We start from the raw sequence: 27,504 nt of genomic DNA on the forward strand, positions 1-27,504 counted from the left end.
TTGCCTTGCCTACTCAATTGTGTATGTTAAAATGTTCTGGGGGAACTTTCCAGGGAAAGTTTTCAGAGGGTATTGATTCCTGAGAAATTTTTTTTTCACGGAACAGGGACTTCTGGAGTGACCCAAAAAACGATTAGAAATGATTTTTTTTTTTTTTTTTAATGAAAGTAGGCCAAGGACAATTTTTCAGGCTGAATTGTCCAAAAGAAATTGTGAGATGGGGTGGGGATATTTCAGTGAGGAGGGCGTAAGAGGGGTATGCTCTGCGTGAGAGTAACTTTCCACGGAAGAATTTTCTTGTGATGGGAGAAAATTTTTCATGGGGGTGAGCCAGATTTACTGGCATTATTTGAGAAACGATCGAAAACTAAATAGAAAAAAAAACAAATATTTTCAACTTAAAGTAATGAGTAATCTTGTAATTCAAAACGAACAGAAATTATTCCGTATATGAAGGGTTTGCTCCCCTCCTCAGTACCTGGCTCTTTACGCTGAAGTTTGACCGTTTATCCATTATTTAAGAACAACTTCAGAAACGCAAAGGCTGTTTAAATAGAAAAGGAAACTATTTTAAAGTGCTAAAAACTTTAGCATGAAGAAAAAGGTATCGAGGATGTGGGGGGGGGGATTTTTCATATACTAAATAATTTTTGTTTGTTTTGAGTAATCTTGCTCCTTACATTCAGTTGAAGAAAAATTGTTTTTTTTTTAAGTTAATGTGACAAAAGGGAAAGGTCTAGAATAACGGCTCTCCAATAGGAGACGTGCTAGAACAAAAGGAGACATATTTTTAGATTGATGTTTCTTTCGTGATTTTTATTGTTTTGTTCTGGTTTTTTGGAGATTTATCCCTAGCCCCTCTCTAATGTTTTAATATTGTCCAAGGCTATAAATAAAACTCGTAAAAATGATGGGATTCCTATATTATCAAACAGTTCGTGGTAACGAACTGATTGAAGTTGTCCAGGATGTTTGAAGCTGTACGGGGCGTAGCGAACACCCCACTCTTTACGCTAAAGTTTGACTCTTTCTCTCAATTCTACTTTATTAAGCAGGAAAAACTTTAGCATAAAGAGCGGGGCGTTGAGAAGGGAACAGCCCCTTTCATACACGGAGTGATTTCTGTTCGTTTTAAGTTTTAATGTCGCTCCTTACTTTCAGTTTAAAAAAAAATTGTTTTTTTGTTTAATTTCTGAACGTTTTTGAATTAATACATGTTTGATTTTGGCTCTCCACACATAAATTATTAAAATGAAATTTGCATATTAATTCTTTTTTTTTGGCTATGTGGCTTTCTCTTAATTTTCATCAGACGATTTTGAGAAAAAAGAGGTGGGGGGAGGCCTAGTTACCCTCCAACTTTTCGGTTACTTGAAAAGGCAACTAGAACTTTTAATTTTTAATGAACATTTTTATTAGTAAAAAAAAATATACGTAACTTAAGAATTAACTTACGTAACAAACTTTTATATTCTTATATCTTTAATATGTATATGAGGAGGTTTGTCCCCTCGTTAATACCTCACCCTTTACACTAAAGCTTAAATTTTGTCCCAACTCTTTAAGAATGACCCTGAATTTATATTAAAATAAATAGTTGAAATTACTAGAATTACTATTGCGTAAAGAGCGAGATGTTTAGGAGGAGATGAGTCCCTGATATGCGTAATAATCTCCGTTCGTCTTAAGTTTTAATGCTGCTCCTTACTTTCAGTTGAAAAAATTTGTTCATATTTATTTTTTCATTGTTTTTTTTTTAATAATGCTAGAAAATCCTGCACCCCCTTCATTGAATTTCTCTCCCCCATGACATATCCCTCCAAGGAAAGATCCTTCCACATAGACCCCTCCCCTCAACCCCCCAAACCAAAATAATCCCCCTGAAAAATGTATGTACACTTCCCAATAACCATTACTGTATGTTAGCACTGGTCAAAATTTGTAACTTGCAGCCCATCCCTTGTGGACTGTGAGGGAGTAAGTCATCCCAAAGAATTAGCTATTATGGTTTACGACTATGTTGAACAAAATGGCTATATCAAAATTTTGATCCGTTGACTTTGGGAAAAAATGAGCGTGGAAGGGGGCCTAGGTGCCCTCCAATTTTTTTGGTCTCTTAAAAAGGCACTAAGACTTTTCATCCCCGTTAGAATGAGCCCTCTTGCGACATTCTAGGACCACTCGGTCGATACGATGACCCCTGGGGAAAAAGAATAAATAAATAAACACGCACCCGTGATCGGTCTTCTGGCAAAAAAAATACGAAGTTCCACATTTTTGTTGATAGGAGCTTGAAACTTTTACAGTAGAGTTCTCTGATACCCTGAATGTGATGATGTGATTTTTGTTAAGATTTTATGACTTTTAGGGGTCTTTCACTCTATTTTTGAAAATTGCGACATTCTAGGACTACTCGGTCGATACGATGACCCCTGAAGGGAAAAAAATAAATAAATAAATACTCACCCGTGATCGGTCTTCTGGCAAAAAATACGAAGTTCCCAATTTTTATAGATAGGAGCTTGAAACTTTTACAGTAGAGCTGATACGTTGAATGCGAAGATGTGATTTTCGTTAAGATTTTATGACTTTTAGGGGGTCTTTCACCCTATTTTCCAAAAAAAAGGAAATTTTTCTCAGGCTCGTAACTTTTGATGACAAAGACTAAATTGTATTTAAAATCAGTATAAAAATCTAATTCTTTTGATGTATCTTTTAGCATCAAAATTTCGTTTTTTAGAGTTTTGTTTACTTTTGAGCCGGGTCGCTCCTTACTACAGTTCGTTACCACGGACTGTTTGACAATTAGGGCAATTGAGAAAGAAACATTTTAAGAAAACACTTCTTACTTTATGATACGCAGAAAAACTGTAGTTAGTGGCAGATCCAGGGGCGCGGGACGCCCCCCCCCCCTGAAGTAGTTGGGGATTTTTGGTTGGGACCGCTGGCTCTGGTTTGGATTGGTACGAAAAAAAATTCTAATTGTTTTTTAACAGTTGTGTATTTAACAAGTTTTTAATTATAAAGACTGTTTTATTTTGCAAACAAGTTTGAAAAAAGGTTTCAGTTGCTTTGTGCTGTCTCTGTTAGATTTTACTAATTACGTGTGCCACCAAAAATTTTTTAATTAAATTTAGGTTTACCAAGGGAATCTGTCCATATCAAACAGTTCGTGGTAACAAACAGTAGTAAGGAGCGACCCGGTTCAATAGTAACCAAGACTCTAAAAAATTGAATTTTGATGCCAATAGCTTCATCAAAAGAATTCCATTTTACTGCTGATTTTGAATATATAAGTTTCATCAAGTTTAGTCTTACCCATCAAAAGTTACGACCCTGAGAAAAATTGCCTTATTTTAGAAAATAGGGGAAAACAACCCCTAAAAGTCATAGAATCTTAACGAAAATCAAATTCAGCGTCTCCGAGAACCATATTGTAGAAGTTTCAAGCTCCTATCTACAAAAATGTGGTATGTATTTTTGCCAGAAGGCAGATCACGGATTGTGTGTATATTTGCTTGTTTGTTTTTTTGTTTTTTGTTTTATTTTTTGTTGTTGTTTTTTTTTTGCCCAGGGTGATCGTATCGACCCAGTGGTCCTAGAAAGATGCGAGATGGCTCATTTTAACGGAATTGAAAAGTTATAGTGCCATTTTTAAGAGACCGAAAAATCGGAGGGCACCTAGGCCCCCTCCCACGCTAATTATTTTCACAAAGTCACTGGATCAAAATTCTGAAATATCCATTTTATTCAGCGTAGTAGAAAAACCTTAAAACTATGTCTTTGGGGACGACTTACTCCCCCACAGTCCCCTATGGGAGGGGCTACAATTTACACACTTTTACATGTTGAGAAGAGAGGGGATGTTGTGGGAACTTTCCATGGAGGAATTTGTCATGGGGGAAGAAAATTTCCATGAAGGGAGCGCAGAATTTTCTAGCATTATTTAAATAAAAAAAAACAATGAAAAAAATAAATATGAAAAAAATTTTCTACTGAAAGTAAGGAGCAGCATTAACACTTAAAACAAACAGAAATTATTACGCATATGTGGGGCTGACCTCTTCCTAATACCTCGTTTTTAAAGTATTTTTAGTAATTCAAACTATTTATTATACGGCTTTTGTGATTCACGGGTGATTCTTAAGAAATTGGGACAAAATTTAAGCTTTAGAATAAAAAGCAAGGTACTGAAGATGGGGTGAACCCCCTCATATGCGCAATAAAACATAAGGATACAGAAGTTCGTTACGTAAACTAACTTGTAAGTTACGTGTATCTGTTACTAATAAAAATATTCGTAAAAAAATTAAAGTTCTAGTTGCCTTTTTAAGTAACCAAAAATTGGAGGGTATTTAGGCCTCCCCCCCACTCATTTTTTTCTCAAAATCATTCGATTGAAAATATGAGAAAGCCATTTAGCCAAAAAAATAAATATGTAAATTTCGTTTTAATTATTCATCTGTGGAGAGCCAAAATTGAAACATGTATTGATTCAAAAACGTTCAGAAATTAAATAAGAAAAACAAGTTTTTTAACTGAAAGTAAAGAGTGACATTAAAACTTAAAACGAACAGAAATTACTTCGTATATGAAAGGGGCTGCTTACTCATCAGCGCCCCGCTCTTTACGCTAAAGTTTTTTACTGTTTTAAAAAGTAGAGTTCAGAGAAAGAGTAAAACTTTAGCGTAAAGAGCGGGGCGTTGATGAGGAAGCAGGCCCTTTCATATTCGAAGTGATTTCTGTTCGTTTTAAGTTTTAATGTCGCTCCTTACTTTCAGTTAAAAAAAAACAAACTTGTTTCTTTTCATTTAATTATCACAAAAGCCAACTGGGAGGCAAAAATCTTCTTTCGTAATAGCAAATTACGCACAAAGCACATTCTTCACTTGAAGCTTTATGTTCAGCATCTCTAAGTCTAAAAATTATCATAGTACTAAGTAATTTGCTCCCTACAGAAGCCAAGCTAATATTTCAGTGCCATCGCAGTGCCATTAATTTTCGCAGTGCCATCGGCACTGCGGTCTTTACTTCCCCACTGCTGCCATCTATTCTCCTATTGCTAATATTTCTATAATCATTTTGCTCACTGTTAGCACTTTCTTTATGGAGAGGATTAACTCTCAGAATCGCAAGGTACTTCCCCTTTTTAAGAAATCCTGTTCATAATCTTCAATAACCTACCTATCTCTAACCTCACAACCATCATATCTGCAAAAAAAAAAAAAAAAAAAAAAAAAAAAACTCATTTACCACACTATCAGCACTTGGAGGCTTATTGTCTTCTGATCCTTTTACTGCTATTAAATTAAAAAAAAACAAGATTTTAAACTGCAAGTAAGGAGCGACATTAAAACTTAAAATGAACAGAGATTATTCCGTATATGAAAGGGGTTGTCTCCTCCTAAACGCCTCGCTCTTTACCCTAAAGTTTGACTCTTTCTCACAATTCTACATTTAATACAATAAAAACTTTGGCCCAGAGAGCGAGGCGTTGAGGAGGGGGCAAACCCTTTCATATACAGAATAATTTATGTTCGTTTTAACTTTTAATGTCGGTCCTTACTTGCAGTTAAGAATTTGTTTTTATTTAATTTCTGAACGTTTTTTAGTTAATGTATGTTTTGATTTTGGCTCACCGCACATAAATAATTAAAGGAAATTTGCATATTAATTTTTTTGGCTAAATGGCTTTCTCATAGTTTTGATCGGACGATTGTGATAAAAAAAAAGGGGGGAGGAGGCCTAGTTGCACTACAATTTTTCGTTACTCAAAAAGGCAACTAGAACTTTTTATTTTTTTACAAACGTTTTTATTAGTAATTAATATACGTAACTTACGAATTGATTTACGTAACGAACTTCTATATTTGTATATTTTTTATTACGTATATGAGGGGGTTCTACCACTCGTCAGTGCCTCGCTCCTTACACTAAAGCTTCAATTTGGTGCCACTTGTTTAAAAATGACCCTGGAATCACAGAGGCCGTAGAATGAATAGTTGAAATTATTAAAAACACTTTAGCGTAAAGAGTTATGTATTGTGGAAGAGACAGACCCCCTTATATACGTAATAATTTATGTTCGTCATAGGTTTTAATGCTTCTCCTTACTTCCACCTGAATTTTTTTTTCTCATTGTTTTTTTAAATAATGCTAGAAAATCCTGCGGCCCATTCATGGAAATTTTCTTCCCTCATGATAAATTCCTCCATGGAAAGATCCTACCTTGTAGCCCCCTCCCCTCGAACCCCTGTAACATGAAAAGGTCCCCCTAAAAACATCTGTACACATCCCAATAACCATTACTATATGTAAACAATGGTCAAAGTTTGTAACTTGCAGCCCCACCTCCGGAGACTGTAGAGGATTAAGTCCTCCCAAAAGACATAATTATTAGGTTTTTCGAATATGTTGAACAGAATGGCCATCTCAAAATTTTGTCCTAGTGACTTTGGGAACAAAATGAGCATGGGAAGGGGCCTAGGTGCCCTCCAATTTTTTGGTCACTTAAAAAGGGCACTAGAACTTTAAATTTCCGTTAGAATGAGCCCTACTTCTCTTTATATGCATAAATGATATGGGAGACAACCTTGCAAGCCCTCTGCATCAGTCTGCCGATGATACCACGACACACTCGGCCATCCAAAAACACGAGGATCCAACACAAGCCTCCTAATCACTACGTATGGATTCTTATAAAATTGAAAAGTGGACTGATACATGGATGATTAACTTTAATGCATAAAAAAGGAGCTTCTTATTACCTAATCAAAGGAGCCGTGTGAACACCCCAGTTCCATTTTCAAAAATGACACAGTAAAGAGATTCGATAATCTTCGTCTATTGGGGATTCATTTCTCCACCGATCTCTCTTGGAATAATCACCTTGATTGGGTGTGAACCTCTTGTGCATGAAAAACTCGGAGTCATTCAACTTGGGAAAACTTGGGCTACTGCCCTTTTTAACAGTCAAAAGTGATTGGTGGTCCCCTCCAACGCATATCATTTACCAAACACATCAAATCAGAATTTTGAAATATCCTTATTGTTTAGTGTAGTTAAAAGGCCCAAAAATTATGTCTTTGAGGATTACAGCCCCCCCCTCCAGCCCTCGGGGTAAGGGTTATAAGTTATGTCCTTAGGGCTTATAAGGTTTTTTATAGAAAGGGCGGTCGTATAAACTTAGGAAGGGGGTCTCATTGGATTGGTACTCAGGTTTTCTAATACCTTTTTAAGTTTAAAAGCGATCGGAAGGCGGATACCCCCTCCCCACCTTGTATTTGACCGAAATGCATCTGATAGAAATTGTGAGATGGCCACTTGTCTTCGTAGAAACTTCAAATAATGCTCACTCGCTAGGAAATTGAAAGAACCTTTTTTGGTAGTCAAAAGTGATTGGAGGGCAACAAGCCCTTCCCCCTCCAGAGACACCCATCAATTCCCAAAACATATCTAATCTATTTTTTGAGTTATAAATTTTGTTCAGTGTAGTTGAAAGGCCTGAAAAATTATGTCTTTGAGAATGACAACCCTCTCCCTCAGCCTACCGCGCACAACGAGGTTTAAGTTAGGCCCCGAGGGCATATAAGGGTTTTATGAAAAGGGTGATCTTATGAACTCCGGAGGGGGCTGATTTGGTTGAAAATAAAATGTTCTAGTTCCTTTTTTAAGAGTCAAAGTAATCGGGGGCAGCCCCCTTCTTTATAACGTATTTTCCACAGATACATACAATAAAAATTCTTAGATACCCATTTGTTCAAGAAAAATCCAAACATGATATAATAAGACCTTTGAGATGGACAGAATCCCCCAGAGGCTGGGGATAAGGATTGTAAATTATGTCTCAGGGGCAAATAAGGTTTTTATGGAAGGGGCTGTCTTTTGAATTTTGGAAGAGGTTCATTTAATTTGAAATGCATAGTTCTAGTTCCCTTCTAAGAGTTAAACTTGACGGAGAGTAACTATCCCCCCTCCCTGATATCCTCTTTTCCCGAAACGCATTCAATTGAAATTGTGAGATAGCCCTTTTGTTACCACTAGTCCAAAAATCATTTAACAATGTCTTTAGGTTAAACAAAATCCCCAAAAGCCCATTGGCAAGGGTTGTAAGTTATGCCCCGGGCATATGAGGATTTTATGGAACGGATGAGTGTACAAGGTTTGAATCAGATGGAGCTCATTTGATTTGAAGTCCGAAGTTTTAGCTCCTTTTATAAAAGTCAAAATTGTTTGGAAGGAAATTGTATCTGATTGAAATTTTGATAGATCTATTTTCTGCGGCCTAATGTATCGAAGTGAAGCTATTAAGGAATATTTAGGCGGGTGTTTAACCAAATAAAAAAAAAACTATGAACATGTGTACTTTCAAATAGGTTGTAAACTAAATCAAAAGACATTGTGTTTATGGTTGCCAAGAAGACACCTCAGTAATATATCGAGAACGACTTGGAGCATCCAGGGTATCCAGGGAAACGACTTGGAGAAATATCACTATTTCTGCTCTTAAGATTTATATAAAATAAAAGAGTCTAAGTGTATCCAGGTTGTCAAAGAGCATAGATAGAATCCTTTAGGAACGATGCTGTTTTATTTTTCAAGTTAACTTCTGGAGTTAAAAAACAAAATTAAAAACTATTTTTTGTGTCAGGATTAAAAATTGTTGGGAAACTTTCACCAACATACAAATAGCAACCCAAACTATAGATTCTTATAGAAAAAATTCTGAAAACACTTAGATATGCATTATAGAAAAGTAAAGAACTCCAATAAGCCAAAAAGGATCCGAAATTAAATCAAATGATCCTTCAAACGTAAAAAAACCACCAATAACTATCGATTGATAAAGAAACTCAAAACGAACATTACAATAGCTAGCCGTGTCAATGTCAAAACGAGCAAAAATTAACACTAGTACGGCTGATAATCCCTATGCCTTCTTAAGACCACAACATAATTTGCACTTAACTGAAAACAAAACACGTTTTAAATTATTTCACTGTTTTACTTTCATATGTAAAAACTATCATAACTCTAAAAAACATATATCAGTGTATGTCAATTAAACTGACAAGTTACGATCATTCGTATTTTATCTTTCAGTAAAGCGCAAATTATGTTCTGGTCTTGAGAAGGCATGGAGGTTATCAGCAGTACTAATATTAATTTTTACTCGTTTTGAGATTGACTCGGCTATTTTTTGAGCTCTTTACTTTTCTTTGAAAACCTTGTTCTGTGGGAAAGTTTTTTGTCTTGTTTTAATTAGTTACAATAAATAACCAAGTCAAATTCAAATGGAGCAGGCACTAAGATCAATAGGACTGACGCCACATTGCCTTTCAAAGACCAACACATAATTTGCTCTTAATTGAGAATAAAATACATTTCGAATGTTTTATGATTTCAAATTAGCTTATGTCCTTATAAATGGGCCCAGTCAAGGTCATTTTAATTTCTATTCGTTTTGAGTTTGACTCTAGTATCTATTGTTGCTTCTGCTAGTTTTTTGGTTTTATTTATTTATTTATTGTAATTTGTGGCGGTTTCACGCTTGGACATTTATTGGACTTTTATTAAGAACTGCAAAATTAACATATTTTACTCCCGTGTTTGCTCTATATTTTTTTGGCACAAAAATATGATTGGACTTGAAATGGATCCAGTACTGAGAGTTCTCCCTTCATTTATTATTCTTGTTTCTTATAATTATTTTGCGTATTTTACGTTTCTTTGTATCCAGATGTCCTTGGATCGGCACTTTTTGGAGCTTTGAACCAATGCCCAAGCTATTGTCCATTCAATTTTTTTCTGATCTTAACGTTAAGGGAGGACAGGCTCTCAAAGAATCTTTCTCTACCTCCCTTGTTAAACAATTGGAGTTTGCCTGACGTTCCTGAATCAATGGTTTCGACGGTTTTTATTTTAACAGATATAAAACAACAGGTTAATATTTTGATCTAATCAAATCTTAAAGCCGACGATTTTTTTTTAAAGCCGACTATTACGCTTCGCTCTATAGGTAATGTTACCTGTAAGCAAGCAGACTTTACGCATTTTTAGTTTTCTCCATGGAGGAGGAGGGTCAACCAGAAATGGATGCACTTCTAGGTGCTCTAAACATTTACCGAGGGGGGTAGGGGTAAAATATAGCGGGTTTACATGCAAAATAATCTAGGAGCAATTATTCTGCATGTTATCGAGTAAGAACTGTTTTCTAACTTAACACCGTGCAAATACTTTACCCCCTCCCCCCTAATGTGCAAATGTATACCCCAAATTTTTATATTTGCCGTCTACTCTGTCACTTCTCTTTGTCTTTTATCACGCTAGCAGAAAGAAACTAACGAGAAATCGGTTCTACAGTGTGTCAATAACATAGGCGCCTTACCAGACCAATATCTTTTTCTTAATGGGCAGGGGAGGGAGGATAGCTGCCCTATAATCTTTTCGGTCATTTAAAGGGGCGTTAAAACTTTTAATTTCCGTTCAAGGGCACCCTCTTGCATATAGGAGTTTGAAACTTCTGAAGCAGAGTTCTCTGATACGTTGAGTCTGATGGTGTAATTTGCATTACGATTCCTTGACTTTTAGGAGATGTTTCCCCATTTTCTTTGAAATCAGGCAAATTTCCTCAGGCTTGTAGTTTTTGATGATTAACACTAAATTGATAAATCTATATGTTCGGAATCAGCATGATAAACGGATTCTTTTGGTGTAGGTATTGATACGAAATCTGTTTTTTAGTCTCAGTTACTATTAAGCCAAGTTAATTACAACTCTTTATCACAAACTGTTTGATTCTGAGTTCTGAGTTCTGAGTTCTTTATTTAACATTAAAATCCATAAACAAAAAATTACTTCAAGACAATCTCCCCCATAAGGCTCCATGGCTGGGAAAGAACAGGGGAGAAAAAATACCAACAACAAAAAAATATAAACAAAAAACCAAAAAACAAAATTGAGTCACCCACCTTAATAATCTCCAAAAAATGACAAGCTAGGCAGGGGGTAGCACATGATTTCACCAACTCAATTAAATATCCAACTCAATCCAGAGACATCAACTCCAAGGGAAACCGGAATAAAAAATAAAGAGACAAAAAAAACAAAAAACAAAAAAAACAACAAACAAACAAAATTATTTACTAGCTAGAAAATCTCTAACATAATTTTTGAACATACCAAACGAGTGGCAGTGTCGTACGAACTCTTGGAGCGTGTTCCAGATCCTGTTGCAAGCTGTCAGAGAGTTGAAGTCAGACCTCACTGACAGTGTGTGAAGATCCAGTAAATTGTTGGAAGTGCGGAGATGATAAGTCGATTGATCAGAAACAAAAGATATATTATTACATAGGACAGCAGGAAGATGGCCGTGCAACTGTAAAAAAAACGAAAGAAGAACAAGAAAGAAAATAGAGAGATTTCAAATCAAGCAAGGGTTTAAGTGAAAAACGGTTAGTTTCCTGAATAAGAGTCCTTGCTTTATTATAAAGTATTGAAAGTGGCTTCAGAGACGAGGGAAAATTTGACATCCAAATAACAGAACAATATGAAACATAAGACTGAACTAGACTGCAGAACAAGAGTCTAAGAATTGACCCTGGAAATATATATTTGAGCTTTCTAAGGATTCCGAGACTCCTGGAGACTTTCATTTTAATCAGGTCAATATGATGCTTGAACGAAAGATTTTTGTCAAGCAAGATGCCTAGGAATCGAACATAACGATCCTTAGGTCTACTTAGAGAACCTCTTGATAAATTTATTTCATTTAAATAAGGGCAAGCCTTTGAGACTCTGGAGAAAATGAGAAAACATGACTTTTCGACATTTAAGGCATGATAATTTACATCAAACCACTGGATAACTCTTTCAAAAAGGGCTATCATCCTTGAACGAAGATCAGACTCAGTTCTACCAGCTGTGCCAAGAGTACTGTCATCAGCAAAAGCAATAAGTGTATCCGGTAAGGACAAACTCTTGTCACAGCTAGTGACGGATACTGGTTGACAAAGACGACAGGAAATGGTAGGTTTTAAATTTTTAACCGCATTAATAAGGTCATTGACGTAGATTAAAAAGAGTATCGGCCCAATGACAGATCCTTGTGAAACACCAGACTCTATTCCAGAAGGATTAGAAAAGTCCGGATGAACCGAGATGACTCGACCAGATAAATATGATAGAAACCATGAATAAGCATTCCCTCGTATACCAATATGGGACATTTTCAGAAGAAGAATCTTGTGTGTTAATGAGTCAGACGCTTTTCGAACATCAAGAAAAAGAGCAGCAGGTATCAAACCAGAGTCAAGAGCTGAATTTAAATAATTCAAGAGAGTTGCACAGGCATGCTCAGTTGAATGTTTCGCCCTAAAACCAAACTGAAAATTATGAAAAAAGTGTTTAGAATTAAGAAAATCAAGAAGTCGAGAAAGCATAGCTTTTTCAAAAATTTTACTAAACACTGATAAAAGAGATATGGGACGATAATTTGCAGGACCTTTCCTTGATCCATCTTTAAAAAGGATGATAAAACGAGCACGCTTTAGAGCACTTGGGAAGACACCATTTTCAAAAGAAAGATTGACAAGTCTCGTGAGGGCACACACAATGACAGGAAGAATGAACTTGACAACCTTAGTCGGAATACGGTCTGGGCCAGAAGATGAAGAACCCCTCAAACAATTGACAATTCTGGCTATTTCAGCTTCAGAGACAGGTTCCAATACCATTGATTTAGGACAAGGTGGTCCTAGATAAGACCTAAAGTCAGGTAGGAAAGAAGAAGGACTTACAGAAGAGGCTGTAGTTTTGCCAATATTAGCAAAATAGGAAGTAAACGCATCTTGAACTTTTAGGTCACCCTCTACATTTTTCCCGTCAATCACAACACTTGAAGGGACAGAAGGAGGCAGAAAAGATGGCCTGATAACAGAATTGATTACTTGCCATGTCTTCCTAATGTCTTTACCGCACGCAGAGAACTTTCTATGATAAAATAACGATTTAGCCCCTCGGCAAAGCGAATTGTAAACTCTTCTATAAGCTTTGAAAAGTTGAAGCCGAGAATCATGCGAAAATGGCTTAGAGCATCTGTAAGCCTTCCAAAGATAGTTTTTCTTCCTCCAACTTTTAAGGAGTCCAGGGGTCTTCTTTCAAAGAATCATAAAACGAATTAAACAAAGAATCTATGTCAGACCCATTTTCAGAAATACTCCACGAACGACCTGACAAGCGTGACCTAAGAAGATGCAAGTCCTGATCATTAAATTTTAAAGAGGCACTCTTGGATCGGCACTCCTTGGATCGGCACTCTTTGGAGCTTTGAACCAATGCCCAAGCTATTGTGCATTCAGTTTTTTTTCTGATCTTAACGTTAAGGGAGGACAGGCTCTCAAGTAATCTTCCTCTACCTCCCATATTAAACATTTGGAGTTTGCCCGACGTTCCTGAATTAGTGATTTCAACGGTTTTTATTTTAACAAATATATAAAAAAAAGGTGAATATTTTGATCTAATCAAATCTTAAAGCCGACGATTTTTTTCAATAATTCCAAAATAATAATAAAACCTGTTTCGGGTTTGTATTCTAGATTGCTACACTTGACACTGTTGTTGTGGGGTTTCAAAAAATAAAGCAAAAAATATTTTATTTAACAATCAGAAATTTATTTCTAAAATGTATACTTGCTGGCTGTAGTCCCTTCAAATGGTTTACATATTTGTGTTCCGAAGTCAATAATTCCCCTCAAAAGACTAGATGCAGCTGTAATCGGAGCGCCTGAGAACGCATAAGTTAGACCAAGGGACTAATCCCTCGGATTGTTCTTGAGCGAATCAGTAAAGTATTAGTTAATTGTAACTGGTTTAAGCAGAGACTGGAGAATAAGTAGCGTGCAGACACCAAACTGCCGATTAATAAATATATATGAAAATTATATTGTATAAATAATTACAAAAAGAATTGCTAAGGACAACCTGCACCTAATCATGATTTTGTGCGAGAAACTCCTTAAGTTCAACCTTCTCATATTTATCTAGTTCAAGCGATGAAGAAAACCGATAACTTTGTCTTTGACCGAGTTGCCGCTACTGAAAAAGAATTGACTAGGGAGTAAAATGCTTGGACTTCCGGTAAGCATTAAGGAATTGCGACAAGCTGGAGTCTTGAGTTGTTTAAGGATTAACATTCAAGCAGTGTTTGACTTTGCTCGTTATCTTAAAAGAATGGCAGGCTGATACATGAGTCAGGCTATTGTCATAGTTGTGTATAAAATAAAAGAAAAACGTCAAAAGCACCAACAATGTATTCTGCTCTTAATTAGAGCAATGATCAACTTTCAAGGGCCAAAATTATTAAAGTAATTGTTAAGCTTAGAACACTGGTTTTCCCGTTTCAGACAGTTCTGGTAACGAGCTGTAGTAAGGAGTGACCCGGCTCAATAGTAACCGAAACTCTAAAAAAGGGAATTTTAATACCAATAGTTACATACAAAAAATCGTATTTTTATGCTATTTCAAATATATAAGTTTCATCAAGTTTAGTTTTACCCATCAAAGGTTGAGAGCCTAAGAAAATTTGCCTTATTTTAGAAAATAGGGAGAAACTCCCCTAAAAGTCATTAAAACTTAACAAACATCACCCCATCAAATCAGCGTATCAGAGAACCTTGCTGTAGAAGTATCAAGCTCCTATTTACAAAAATGTGGAATTTTGTATTTTTTGCCAGAAGACAGATCACGGATGCGTGTTTGTTTTTCCCAGGGGTGATCAGTATCGATCCAGTGGTCCTACAATGTCGCGAGAGGGTTTCTTTACGCTAAATTTTTTTAATTGTTTTAAAAAGTAAAATTGTGACAAAGAGTCAAAGTTTAGCGTAAAGAGTTAGGCGTTGAGGAGGGGACAACTCCTTTCATATACGGAATAATTTCTGTTCGTTTTAAGTATTTAGTGTCGCTCCTTATTTGCAGTTAAATTTATTATTTTTATGTTTTTAATTTATAATGAATCAAACAGTTTGTGATAAAGAGCTGTAATTAACTTGGCTTAACCGTAACTGAGACTAAAAAACCGATTTCATATCAATACCTACACCAAAAGAATCAGCTTATAATGTTGATTCCGAACATATAGATTTATCAATTTAGTGCTACTCATTAAAAACTACGAGCCTGAGGAAATTTGCCTGATTTCATAGAAAATAGGGAAACACCTCCTAAAAGTCAAGGAATCATAATGAAAATTACACCATCAGATTCGACGTATCAGAGAACTCTGCTTCAGAAGTTTCAAACTCCTATATACAATTAAATAAAAAAAAAACAAGTTTTTTTAACTGAAAGTAAGGAGCAAAATTAAAACTTAAAACGAACAGAAATTACTTCGTATATGAAAGGGGCTGCTTCCTCACCAACATCCCGCTCTTGACGCTAAAGTTTGACTCTTTCTCTCAACTCTTCTTTTTAAAACAGTAAAAAACTTTAGCGTAAAGAGCGGGATTTTGGTGAGGAAGCAGCCCCTTTCATATACGAAGTAATATCTGTTCGTTTTAAGTTTTAATTTTGCTCCTTACTTTCAGTTAAAAAAACTTGTTTTTTTTTTATTTAATTTCTGAACGTTTTTCAATCAATGCATGTTTTGATTTTTGCTCTCCGCAGAGGAATAATTAAAACGAAATTTGCATATATTTTTTTTTTTTTGCTAAATGACTTCCTCATAATTTGATTGAATGATTTTGAGAAAAAAAGAGCGGGGGAGGAAGCCTAATTGATTAATTTCTTACGAATCTTTTTTTAGTAAAAGATATATGTAACTTATAAATTAGCTTACGTAAAGAAGTTTTGTATTCTCCTGTTTTTATTACATATATGAGGGGGTTCGCCCCCTCGTCAGTACCTCGCTCTTTACACTAAAGTTTAGATTTTGTCCCAATTCATTAAGAATGACCCCTGAATCACCACAGCCGTAAAATAAATAGATGAAATTACTAAAAATACTTTAGCGTAAAGAGCGGGGTATTAGGAGGAGGTGAGCTCCTCATACGGGTAATAATTTCTGTTCGTTTTAAGTTTTAATGTTGCTCTTTACTTCCAGCTGAAAAAAACTTTTTCATATTTCTTTTTTCATTGTTTTTTTTTAATAATGCTAGTAAATCCTGCGCTCCCTTCATGGAAATTTTCTTCTACCATGACAAATTCCTCGATGGAAAGCTCCTCCAGCCCATCCCCCTATTCTCAACCCCTCTCCCAACCATAAAATCCTACTGAAAACGCCTACACACTTCCCAATAACCATTACTATATGTAAGCACTGGTCAAATTTTGTAACTTGTAGCCCCTCCCCCAGGGACTGTGGGGGAGTAAGTCATCCCAAAGACATAGTTTTTATGGTTTTCGACTATGTTGAACAAAATGGCTATCTCAAAATTTTGATCCGTTGACTTTAGGAAAAAATGAGCGTGGGAGGGGGCCTAGATGCCCTCCAATTTTTTGGTCACTCAAAAAGGGCACTAGAACTTTTCATTTCCGTTAGATTCCCTCTTGCGACATTCTAGGACCACTTGGTCGATAAGATGACCCCTGGGAAAAAAAAACAAATAAACACACACCCGTGATTTGTCTTCTGGCAAAAAATACAAAATTCCACATTTTTGCAGATAGGAGCTTGAAACTTTTACAGTAGGGTTCTCTGAGACGCTGAATCTGATGGTGTCATTTTCGTTAAGATCCTACGACTTTTAGGGGGTGTTTCCCCCTATTTTCCTAAATAAGGCAAATTTTTTTAGGCTCATAACTTTTGACGGGTAAGACTAAACTTGATGAAACTTATATATTTAAAATCAGCATTAAAATTCGATTCTTTTGATGTAGCTATTGATATCATAATTCAGTTTTTTAGCGTTTTGGTTACTATTGAGCCGGATCGCTCCTTAATGGGATTTTTTTTTTTTTTTTTTTTTTTTTTTTTTTTTTTTTTTTTATGCCAGAAGAAAGATCACAGATGTGAGTGTTTTCTTCATTAGGATTGTATCGAGTTAATGGCCGTAGAAGATCGGGAGAGGGTGCACTTGAACGGAAATTAAAAGTTTTAACGCCCTTTTAAATGACCAAAAAGATTATAGGGCAGCTATCCTCCCTCCCCTGCCCAATAAAAAAAAAATATTGGTCTGGTATGGCACCTATGTTATTGACGCACTGTACATCCGGTTTCTTGTTAGTTTCTTTCAGCTAGCGTGATAAAAGACAAAGAGAAGTGACAGAGCAGACGGCAAATATAAAAATTTGGGGTATACCTTTGCACATTAGGGGGGAGGGGGTAAAGTATTTGCACTGTGTTAAGTTAGAAAACAGTTCTTACTCGGTAATATGCAGAATAATTGCACCTAGATTATTTTACATGTAAACCCGGTATATTTTACCCCTACCCCCTTCGGTAAATGTTTAGAGCACTTAGAAATGATAATTCTAGAAGTGCATCCATTTCTGGTTGACCCTCCTCCTCCATTGGGCAAACTAAAAATGCGTAAAGTGGGTATTTCTTACAGGTAACATTACCTATAGAGCGAAGCGTATTAGTCCGTGAGCTCCCCGGGCATCAGGTCGAGATCTGTATTCTATATTTATTTAATAAACCTCGTTTGATTTGTTTTTTTTTAGTTTTATCACTCTTTGTTGAATAAATATAGAATACAGACCTAATACGCTTCGCTGTATAGGTAATGTTACCTGTAAGCAAGCCCACTTTACGCATTTTTAGTTTTGTTGGAGGGGAGTTTTAGAAAGCTAAAAAATTGATGTGCTTCTCTCAATAATGACAAAGAAACAATACGCAATCACCAAAATCTTGTTATATGCAATAATACGCACTTTAGAGCACTTGGAACGAAACTGAAAATTCCCCCCTCCCCTAATGTCCAAATATATAGCCCAAATGTGTTTCTAAAGTACTATATTTTCATCATATTTCGTGATATTTGATTAGGGATAGTCAGTGTCAGAGAAACAGGTTCAACTTAGATGAAGTACATTGGCACTATAACAGACAAGTACCAATTTTTTTTTTTTTTTTTTTTTTTGAAATAGCGATTCTATTGAGCATAGGTGAAAGTCACAATAGCTATGCCTTCGGGTGTAACATGACTCCCCCCCCTCCTTCCTAAGCACGTGGAAACAGGGCAGTAAGCTATGAAATGTGCTTATTGTTTGCGTATAGTATTTTTTTTTTATTGAGAAGTATACGGATATTTTTACGGGGGAGGGGAGAATTTCTGCATGGGTAGGGTTTTTAAAGGGGAGATATTTCCACAGGGAGGAAAACTTACGGGATAAGCTTTCTGGGAGAAATTATACAATGGGAGGATTTGACAGAATTCCTATATGAAATTATTTCTATTTGTCTTACTTTGCCTTGCCTACTCAATTGTGTATGTTAAAAATGTTCTGGGGGAACTGTCCAGGGAAAGTTTTCAGAGGGTATTGATTCCTGAGAAAATGTGGATGTGGGGGATGTGGGGGGGGGAATTTTTCATATACTAAATAATTTTTATTTGTTTTGAGTAATCTTGCTCCTTACTTTCAGTTGAAAAAAATTGTTTTTTTTTTTTAGTTAATGTGACAAAAGGGAAAGGTCTAGAATAACGGCTCTCCAATAGGAGACGTGCTAGAACAAAAGGAGACATATTTTTAGATTGATATTTCTTTCGTGATTTTTATTGTTTTGTTCTCGTTTTTTGGAGATTTATCCCTAGCCCCTCTCTAATGTTTTAATATTGTCCAAGGCTATAAATAAAACTCGTAAATATGATGGGATTCCTATATTATCAAACAGTTCGTGGTAACGAACTGATTGAAGTTGTACGGGATGTTTGAAGCTGTACGGGGCGTAGCGAACACCCCACTCTTTACGCTAAAGTTTGACTCTTTCTCTCAATTCTACTTTATTAAGCAGGAAAAACTTTAGCATAAAGAGCGGGGCGTTGAGAAGGGAACAGCCCCTTTCATACACGGAGTGATTTCTGTTCGTTTTAAGTTTTAATGTCGCTCCTTACTTTCAGTTTAAAAAAAACTAGTTTTTTTTGTTTAATTTCTGAACGTTTTTGAATTAATACATGTTTGATTTTGGCTCTCCACACATAAATTATTAAAATGAAATTTGCATATTAATTCTTTTTTTTGGCTATGTGGCTTTCTCTTAATTTTCATCAGACGATTTTGAGAAAAAAGGGGTGGGGGGAGGCCTAGTTACCCTCCAATTTTTCGGTTACTTGAAAAGGCAACTAGAACTTTTAGTTTTTAATGAACATTTTTATTAGTAAAAAAAATATACGTAACTTAAGAATTAACTTACGTAACAAACTTTTATATTCTTATATCTTTAATATGTATATGAGGGGGTTTGTCCCCTCGTTAATACCTCAACCTTTACACTAAAGCTTAAATTTTGTCCCAACTTTTTAAGAATGACCCTGAATTTATATTAAAATAAATAGTTGAAATTACTAAAATTACTTTTGCGTAAAGAGTGAGATGTTTAGGAGGAGATGAGTCCCTGATATGCGTAATAATCTCCGTTCGTCTTAAGTTTTAATGCTGCTCCTTACTTTCAGTTGAAAAAATTTGTTCATATTTATTTTTTCATTGTTTTTTTTAATAATGCTAGAAAATCCTGCACCCCCTTCATTGAATTTCTCTCCCCCATGACATATTCCTCCAAGGAAAGATCCTTCCACATAGACCCCTCCCCTCAACCCCCCAAACCAAAATAATCCCCCTGAAAAATGTATGTACACTTCCCAATAACCATTACTGTATGTTAGCACTGGTCAAAATTTGTAACTTGCAGCCCATCCCTTGTGGACTGTGAGGGAGTAAGTCATCCCAAAGACTTAGCTAATATGGTTTTCGACTATGTTGAACAAAATGGCTATATCAAAATTTTGATCCGTTGACTTTGGGAAAAAATGAGCGTGGAAGGGGGCCTAGGTGCCCTCCAATTTTTTTGGTCTCTTAAAAAGGCACTAAGACTTTTCATCCCCGTTAGAATGAGCCCTCTTGCGACATTCTAGGACCACTCGGTCGATACGATGACCCCTGGGGAAAAAGAATAAATAAATAAACACGCACCCGTGATCGGTCTTCTGGCAAAAAAAAATACGAAGTTCCACATTTTTGTTGATAGGAGCTTGAAACTTTTACAGTAGAGTTCTCTGATACCCTGAATGTGATGATGTGATTTTCGTTAAGATTTTATGACTTTTAGGGGTTTTTCACTCTATTTTCGAAAATTGCGACATTCTAGGACTACTCGGTCGATACGATGACCCCTGAAGGGAAAAAAATAAATAAATAAATACTCACCCGTGATCGGTCTTCTGGCAAAAAATACGAAGTTCCCAATTTTTATAGATAGGAGCTTGAAACTTTTACAGTAGAGCTGATACGTTGAATGCGATGATGGGATTTTCGTTAAGGTTTTATGACTTTTAGGGGGTCTTTCACCCTATTTTCCAAAAAAAGGAAATTTTTCTCAGGCTCGTAACTTTTGATGACAAAGACTAAATTGTATTTAAAATCAGTATAAAAATCTAATTCTTTTGATGTATCTTTTAGCATCAAAATTTCGTTTTTTAGAGTTTTGTTTACTTTTGAGCCGGGTCGCTCCTTACTACAGTTCGTTACCACGGACTGTTTGACAATTAGGGCAATTGAGAAAGAAACATTTTAAGAAAACACTTCTTACTTTATGATACGCAGAAAAACTGTAGTTAGTGGCGGATCCAGGGGCGCGGGACGCCCCCCCCCCTGAAGTAGTGGGGGATTTGTGGTTGGGACCGCTGGCTCTGGTTTGGGTTGGTACGAAAAAAAATTCTAATTGTTTTTTAACAGTTGTGTATTTAACAAGTTTTTAATTATAAAGACTGTTTTGTTTTGCAAACAAGTTTGATAAAAGGTTTCAGTTGCTTTGTGCTGTCTCTGTTAGATTTTACTAATTACGTGTGCCACCAAAAATTTTTTAATTAAATTTAGGTTTACCAAGGGAATCTGTCCATATCAAAGAGTTCGTGGTAACAAACAGTAGTAAGGAGCGACCCGGTTCAATAGTAACCAAGACTCTAAAAAATTGAATTTTGATGCCAATAGCTTCATCAAAAGAATTCCATTTTACTGCTGATTTTAAATATATAAGTTTCATCAAGTTTAGTCTTACCCATCAAAAGTTACGACCCTGAGAAAAATGGCCTTATTTTAGAAAATAGGGGAAAACAACCCCTAAAAGTCATAGAATCTTAACGAAAATCAGATTCAGCGTCTCCGAGAACCATATTGTAGAAGTTTCAAGCTCCTATCTACAAAAATGTGGTATGTATTTTTGCCAGAAGGCAGATCACGGATTGTGTGTGTATTTGCTTTTTGTTTTTTTGTTTTTTTTTTTGCTTTTTTGTTGTTTTTTTTTACCCAGGGTGATCGTATCGAACCAGTGGTCCTAGAAAGATGCGAGATGGCTCATTTTAACGGAATTGAAAAGTTATAGTGCCATTTTTAAGAGACCGAAAAATCGGAGGGCACCTAGGCCCCCTCCCACGCTAATTATTTTCACAAAGTCACTGGATCAAAATTCTGAAATATCCATTTTATTCAGCGTAGTAGAAAAACCTTAAAACTATGTCTTTGGGGACGACTTACTCCCCCACAGTCCCCTATGGGAGGGGCTACAATTTACACACTTTGACATGTTGAGAAGAGGGGGGATGTTGTGGGAACTTTCCATGGAGGAATTTGTCATGGGGGAAGAAAATTTCCATGAAGGGAGCGCAGAATTTTCTAGCATTATTTAAATAAAAAAACAATGAAAAAATTAAATATGAAAAAAAAATTTCTACTGAAAGTATGGAGCAGCATTAACACTTAAAACAAACAGAAATTATTACGCATATGTGGGGCTGACCTCTTCCTAATACCTCGTTTTTTAAAGTATTTTTAGTAATTTAAACTATTTATTATACGGCTTTTGTGATTCACGGGTGATTCTTAAGAAATTGGGACAAAATTTAAGCTTTAGAATAAAGAGCAAGGTACTGAAGATGGGGTGAACCCCCTCATATGCGCAATAAAACATAAGGATACAGAAGTTCGTTACGTAAACTAATTTGTAAGTTACGTGTATCTGTTACTAATAAAAACATTCGTAAAAAAATTAAAGTTCTAGTTGCCTTTTTAAGTAACTTAAAATCGGAGGGTAACTAGGCCTCCCCCCCACTCATTTTTTTCTCAAAATCATTCGATTGAAACTATGAGAAAGCCATTTAGCCAAATAAATAAATATGTAAATTTCGTTTTAATTATTCATCTGTGGAGAGCCAAAATTAAAACATGTATTGATTCAAAAACGTTCAGAAATTAAATAAGAAAAACAAGTTTTTTTAACTGAAAGTAAAGAGTGACATTAAAACTTAAAACGAACAGAAATTACTTCGTATATGAAAGGGGCTGCTTCCTCATCAACGCCCCGCTCTTTACGCTAAAGTTTTTTACTGTTTTAAAAAGTAGAGTTCAGAGAAAGAGTAAAACTTTAGCGTAAAGAGCGGGGCGTTGATGAGGAAGCAGCCCCTTTCATATTCGAAGTGATTTCTGTTCGTTTTAAGTTTTAATGTCGCTCCTTACTTTCAGTTAAAAAAAAAAAACTTGTTTCTTTTCATTTAATTATCACAAAAGCCAACTGGGAGGCAAAAATCTTCTTTCGTAATAGCAAAGAGGGGAAATTTAATATCCTAACTTCTTTAGGTTGTCGTTACGATATTTCAGGATTGTGCTTTCACAACGCGATGGAAAAGATAAATATTTACTTCTTTTCACTGTAAATTTTTTTTTCAAGTCTAGCTATGGCTTTGAGGCAAAGAAATTCCTGTCATTACTTTTTTTGGCTGTCTGTTTTGGTTTTTAGGGTTTGCTTTTTTTGCGAAGCGGGGTGGTTTTTACAGTATTATTGTTTGTTTAGGGGATTTGTATAATAGAAAGTAAGTCTATGAGAAGTACAAAAATTATTAATTTAAGTTTTGGATTTTGGTGAGCAAATGGTGGCCACTTTACTGTCTATTGTCATGTATTTAAAGCTCTGCCTTATATGACATATCACGTCTTCTGTTCATTCTAAAATATTAAAATAAAGGGCAAACTCTTTAGAACTTTAATAAAGGCTCATATAAGTACATGCTTAAAACTAAGTATATGAGTCGAAATACTTCAAAGGTCGGAGTAATCATTTAAGAAGAATAGATTTTTGATAAATTGCTTATAAAAGAAGGCAAATAATTATGGGTTTATTTGTTTTTATTTTATCTTGCTGGTATAGATGGGTCTCTGAATTCTCAGTTTTAATCAGTGGATTGGCATAATTTTTTTTTCAAATATTTACTTGTAAATTGTTGATAAAATGTGGAAATTCATACAACTTTAGGGACGCCAAACGAATCTAGACGCACTGTATGCTTGCTGATTGTCAAAAAGAATGTCTTTAATATCTAAGGAACAGTCGAGGGTCTTAATTTGAAACTTCTGATGTATATTAAGGGGATGCTGAAGAGTGATTAGAGGGCACCCCCCTCCTCTCTCTTCCTTGATCTTTGTAGAAGCCACCTCTCCCCGACACTGATTAAAATTTTGAAGTTGTCCTTTTGTTCTAACCTCTTCAATAGGTCTAATTATCTATGCCTTTAGATATGCCATACCCCCTCCTTCCACATCCTCGGGGCAAGGATTCTAAATTATGTATATACTCATTGTTTACATGCTGGATTTATCATTAAGAAAAGGGGAAATGTTAGATTTTCAGTGTATCCAAAACGGCTAAGGGTATTAGGTTGAAACTGGGGAGAATGTTGTGGGATATGTTAAACTAAATAAGAATGGATGGTATTCAACTGTAAGTTTCAGGACAGCTTGAGAGGAACGTTGAGAAGTGGTTGGAGGGCTTCCAGTTCCCCTCTCATCCCTTTTTAGTTGCCTTCCTTCTAAAGAGATTTAAAAAAAAAAAAAAATTTAATGGTAGATCTTGTTCCAAATAGTCTGAGGGTCAAGTAATTCTATCCATGAGGATAACATAATCCCTCCAGCTTTTGAGAGGGATGCTAAACACAATAAAAAGCACGTTATGTGTATGCTGGTTGTCAGAGGGGTGTATGAGCAATATCTAAGGAATGATTTAGGGTGTTAAGCTAAAAATTCCAGGGTATCTTGAGGCAAATGTTAAAGGGTGGTTTGAGATAACCATGCCCTCTCGTCCTTTTTAGATTCCTTTTCCCATCACCACTGATCAAAATTTCAAAAAAGGATTTTGTCAAAAATAATCAAATGGTCTAGTAAATATACCACTAGGGATGTAGTTCCTCCCACAGCTCACAGGGCAATGATTTATAATTTTGCGATTGGACATTCTTACATGTGGGATTCATCATTAAGAAAAGGGTTGACATTTATATATAAGGGTGTTTATTGAGAAAAGTTGGTATGTTTGATCTTGGGTCTCGAAAATGGTTAAGAGTATTAAGGTAGAACTCTTAAGAAATGTTTCGGGGGATTAAAAAAAAACACATACACTAATTGCGTTAGGGATGTCAAAAGGGCACAATAGAAGTAGTATAATGGCATAATATTTTGTTAAGGGGCCATCGGCACTGCGGTCTTTACTTCCCCACTGCTGCCATCTATTCTCCTATTGTCATAATGTTTTTCACGGGCCATAACCACTATTCTTTTCCTCTTTAGTAGTTTGACGATTCAGTGATTTTTTCTTCCAGGTGTTACTAAACACTAAGAGTAGTATACTTCGTCCTAACGTGTTTAACTGGTCCAGAAGTTGTTAAGGGGTTAATTTTAAACTGTTAGACAACAAGTCTTCTGAGTTTTTCTTTACAATGAAACTTGAAACATCGAAACTTGTTAAAATGGTTCAAACAAATTCAACCGGCCCAAACGTGTCTATCCGGTCCAAACATGCTTAGCTGGTTTTTATTTTGAACTCTATTATACGTGACGTTCAATTTGATTGGTTGAAAGAAAGGCGGGTCAAGTGTCTTGGATTTGCATATAAACTTTAAATAGACCATTTTGGTCTTATTAATTAAACATATTTTGAATTGCATACAATTGTGAACAAAATAAAGTCTGTCTAACAAGAGGAATGTAGTGGCTTATGGACCAACTATTGATAGGTTTAGTAATCCTAGAGAGTTTTGTCTTATTCTTAGCAAACATGGAGGAGAGGGGTAGTATTATTGACAGTCCAGTATTGCCCCTCAATTGTCCATAACGAACTATCAAAAACCCTGCCCCTCATTGACTTTTTGAAATCTAGATTCTTCATGATCAGTGGTCCCCCCTAACACCCCCCATCCTGGACCACGATATTCCTTGACCAGTGCAGCACCGTAATCCGTGATAGCCTACATCACGAGCCCATCTATGGTCCCCAGTTAACCCTACCCCCCTCCCCTTGTCCCTTTTGATCCATAATCCTTCCATGGGATGGGAGGTATGATCATGTCCATGATTTGCTGATTTCCTTATTCTTTAATTTTCTTTTCTTTCTTTAATAAGTTATTTATAAATTTTTCGCTCAGTTCTACTTTTCTGTAACTAATGCTGAGAGTGTATTTTATTGGAATAAGCCGTAAGTTAAACTGCAATCTAAGGTTTTTACATTCAACATCAAAAAAAGAGATGATCTTTTAAACTTCCCCATGAAAAATTGTTTTTGAATATCAAATAATAACCAGAAAATTACGAGAAAAAAAGCTACATGTGCTTGCAAGATGGTAATATTGCCCCGTGTTTAAAAACTCAGAAAAATATAGTGATGAATTATAAATATATAACACATCACGAAAGTTAGAATATGGATTCTTAGAGTTGATTAAATAAAAAAAAACAAGTTTTTTTTACTGAAAGTAAGGAGCTACATTAAAACTTAAAACGAACAGAAATTACTCCGTATATGAAAGGGGCTTTTCTTTCTTCAACACCCCGCTCTTTACGCTAAAGTTTGACTCTTTCTCTCCACTCTACTTTTTCAAACATTAAAAAACTTTAGCGTAAAGAGCGGGATGTTGAAGAGAGAACAGCCCCTTTCATATAGGGAGTAATTTTGTTCGTTTTCAGTTTTAATGTCGCTCCTTACTTTCAGTTAAAAAAAACTTTTTTTTTATTTAATTTCTGAAGGTTATTGAATTAATGCATGTTTTGATTTTGGCTCTCCGCAAAGGAATAATTAAAACAAAATTTGCATATTTTTTTGGGGGGGGGCTAAATGGCTTTCTCATAGTTATAATCGGACAATTTTTTTTAAAAAAAGGAGCGGGGGAGGAGGCCTAGTTACCCTACAATTTTCGGCTACTTAAAACGGCGACTATAACTTTTAATTTTATACGAATGTTTTTATTAGTAAAAACATGCGCAACTTACGAATTAACTTACGTAATGAACTTCTATATTCGAATGTTTTTACTGCTTATATGAGGGGGTTCGCCCCCCCCCCGTGAATACTTTGCTCTTCACATTAAAGTTTACTTTTAGTCCCAATTCCTTAAGAATGGCCCCTGAATCACTAAGGCCGTATAATAAATAGTTGAAATTACTAAAAACACTTTTTAGCGTAAAGAGCGAAGTATTAGAAGGAAGTGAACCCCTCATATGCGTAATAATTTCTGTTTGTTTTAAGTTTTAATGCTGCTCCTTACTTTCAGTTGAAAAAAGTTTTTCATATATATTTTTTCAATTTTTTTTAAATGCTGGAAAATTCTGCGCCTCCTTCATGGAAATTCTCTTCACCCATGAATAATTCCTCCATGGAAGGTTCTCCCCACATAACTCACTCCCATCAACCTGCCCTCTCCCCCAAGCAAAAAATTCACCTGAAAACGTCCATACACTTCCCAATAACCATTACTATATGTAAACACTGGTCAAAGTTTGTAACTTGCAGCCCCTCGCACGGGTACTGTGGGGGAGCAATTTGTCCCCAAAGACATAGTTATTAGGTTTTTCGGCTATGTTGAATAAAATGTCCATCTCAGAATTTTCATCCGATGACTTTGGAAAAAAAATGAGCGTGGGAGGGGCCTAGGTGCCCTTCAATTTTTTGGTCACTTAAAAAGCGCACTAGAACTTTTAATTTCCGTCAGAATGAGCCCTCTTGCGACATTTTAGGACCACTAGGTCGATCACCCCTAGGAAAAAAACAAAAAAAACAAACAAATAAACACGCATCCGTGACCTGTCTTGTCAAAAAATACAAATTTTCATACTTTTGTAGATAGGAGCTTGAAACTTCTGCTGTGGGTTCTCTGATACGCTGAATCTGATGGTGTGATTTTCGTTAAGACTCTGTCAATTTTAAGGGGTGTTTTCTCCTATTTTCTAAAATAAGACACATTTTCTGAGGCTCGTAACTTTTGATGGGTAAGACTAAACTTGATGAAATTTATATATTTAAAATCAATATTTAAATGC

The 27,504-nt window shown here is 35.7% G+C and overlaps 1 protein-coding gene across 3 annotated transcripts in view; it reads left to right on the top strand.

Moving 5' to 3' along the window:
• Positions 1-27,504, top strand: part of LOC136027631 (interferon-induced very large GTPase 1-like) — a 144,922-nt gene that overhangs the window by 53,951 nt on the left and 63,467 nt on the right. The gene's annotated exons all lie outside the window — the stretch shown is intronic.

The sequence above is a fragment of the Artemia franciscana genome, chromosome 5 (genome assembly GCF_032884065.1).
Source record: "Artemia franciscana chromosome 5, ASM3288406v1, whole genome shotgun sequence".
Lineage (NCBI taxonomy): Eukaryota > Metazoa > Arthropoda > Branchiopoda > Anostraca > Artemiidae > Artemia > Artemia franciscana.